Raw genomic sequence first — 2,619 nt, forward strand, 5'->3', positions numbered from 1 at the left:
TTTTGGCAATGGAGCCTGATGCCTTTCTCCACGATATCTTGGATAAATACCTGGTCTTTGTCCGTTTTTTGATAAGGGAGTACCTTCTATGGTGGTTTGAGAACGGCATTCATTAGCCCAATGTCTCCCTCTACGGCATCGTGGGCAAATACCCGGTATTCTATTCCTTTGATACCTACTTTTGTTAAACCCTCCTCCTATGGGGCAATTCCTTTTAAAATGTCCTGTTTGTTCACAATCATAGCATGTTTTTGGCCTGGCATCTAAAGCCTGTTGTACTGCAGCTGCCAAGACTTGCCCTTGTTCATTAATATCTCTACATAATTTAATATATGTGTTTAAATCTTCATGTCTCCATGGTCTAATAACCTCTCTGCAGCAACGATTTGCTTGGTCATAAGCCAGTTGTTTTATTAATGGCATTGCTTGTTCTGTATCCCCAAAAATTTTGGCAGCCGTTTGAATTAGCCTATCTACAAAGTCAGCGTAAGGTTCATTAGCTCTCTGTATTACCTTAGATAGCTGACCTTGTAAATCTCCATGTCCTTGTAAAGTCTTCCATGCCCTAACTGCGTCTGCAGCAATTTGTGCATATATAGCAGGATCATATTCAATTTGTTGCCGTTGACCCTCATAAGGTCCTTTTCCTAACAACATATCTAGATTTCTTTGAGGGTAACCGGCTGCTGCATTTCGCCTAGCTGTCTCCGTGCAAAATTCCTCATTGGCAACCTTCCATAACAAATATTGTCCTCCATTTAGTACAGATTTACACATGCTAGCCCAATCTGCTGGCGTCATGTCCAAGTTAGTAATGGACTCGACCATGCTTACCGTGAAGGGAGCTTGGGGGCCATAGGTTGTTACAGCCTCCTTTAACTGCTTCACTGTTTTAAAATCTAATGCACGGTGAATTCGCTGCCCTCCAGCCTGTTCAAGTACAGGGCATGCTAATCTTTGAGGTCCTGTCTCAGGATCCCATTTATCAACTACGGGGTTTGAGGGCCACTCAGCTGTCTCCATCGGTGGGGCTGTTGGTTGAATTACGCCCTCTTGTGATAAAACGGAGTTAGTAACAGCCTCCTGTTGTGGCCTTTTTCCTAACAACCCCTTTTCCTTTAAATTTTCTTCCTCTGTCTGACTAGCTCGAGAGACCTTCTCTTTTGCTTGATCTAAAATGTCTTTCTCCATGGTCTGAACCTCTAACAATTTACTTAACATCTTTTCGGTTTGTTTTTTACTAATTTCTAATCTACTATAAAGATAACGCAACCCAATAAGATAGCACAAAACAAAGCCGAAACTGAATGAAACAAAAACGGAATAAAAAATCATTGTATCAATTTTCTCTTCCTCAGGGCCGACAAACTTCAAACCTTTAGTCAACCATTTTTTCCAGTTTGCCTGAGAAATTTCTAGGGATAGGCAGCTTGAAACAAAAACAAGATAAATCAAAACAATAACACATTGTTTTTTGAATTGGTCACCCATTCTTTCGCTCTTCCTCAGGGGCGAGCAATTTCACTTACCTCTAAACTTCAGAAGTTCCCCGTAGGGGCCACCAAATGCCGCAGTCTGGCTGGGCACACAATCACGAGCCACCACACAGCTTGTAGATTCAAACAGCAACTCTTTATTCCCGAACTCACACCAGCCGTCTACAATCACGTTCTGGGGAAGTCCACGTTCTCTGCCCAAATTCACGTTCTCTGCCCAAATTCACCTCCACTGGGCTTCTATCTCCAAAATATACTGTCTGAATCCCGTGAGAAATCAAGGGGAACTCAGGCAGCAGGATACGCCCTATTCCCGGGAGGAATAATCTTAAACCTTAAACCTGGAACCTAAACTGGGAACGCCCTAAACACGATTATCTTAAAACCGGGAACACCCTAATCTGCCTTGGTCCTTGAGCAAGGTCACCTACATTCAATGTCGCTGCAACATGTCAGCAACATGGGGTACGCTGGCAAGGAAATTGTCATACCTACTTGGCTAATGGCTCCCAGCACACGCGCGTGTATGTCAATCACTTAGCTTTGGTATAATATCAGCACTTGACTAATTAATTCAATAAACATTCATTAGGTGATTGCAAGCTAATTGGTTTGATGCCAGAAATCTAAAACTAAGATCAATAACATCAAATAATTGTCCTCACAGAATTTATAATATAGCAAAAACAAAGGCAAAAAAAAAAAAACTAGCAAGCTGTCATTAAATTTGTGGAGGAAAGTATCTCAATTTAGAAATAAGAATGACAACTTAGCAGGAAGCAGTAACAGGGAAAAGGCTGGGAAGGAATAGACACTTCGTATTCATCTTCATTTAATCCTTTTGGATGAATGAGAGAGGAAAGGACTATTATTCAACTTGTTTCAGTTGAATACTCAATTTGAGTAACAGGAAGTGATCGTATTACCAATACTTCTTTTTATCATATTTTAACCCAAGAATAAAATCTTTCAGAGAAACTCAATCCAAGCAACAAGACAATTCCCAAATAAATATTAAAAAAAAAAAAAAGAGTTTTAAAGGTCATGGATTTGGGGTGGGGGAGAGCAAAGGTCATTCAGCCAAAAGTAGCTGCCACAATAGAGAAAAGAAAGCTGCCTGTTG

Source organism: Marmota flaviventris, chromosome 3, assembly GCF_047511675.1.
Source record: "Marmota flaviventris isolate mMarFla1 chromosome 3, mMarFla1.hap1, whole genome shotgun sequence".
NCBI classification, from domain to species: domain Eukaryota; kingdom Metazoa; phylum Chordata; class Mammalia; order Rodentia; family Sciuridae; genus Marmota; species Marmota flaviventris.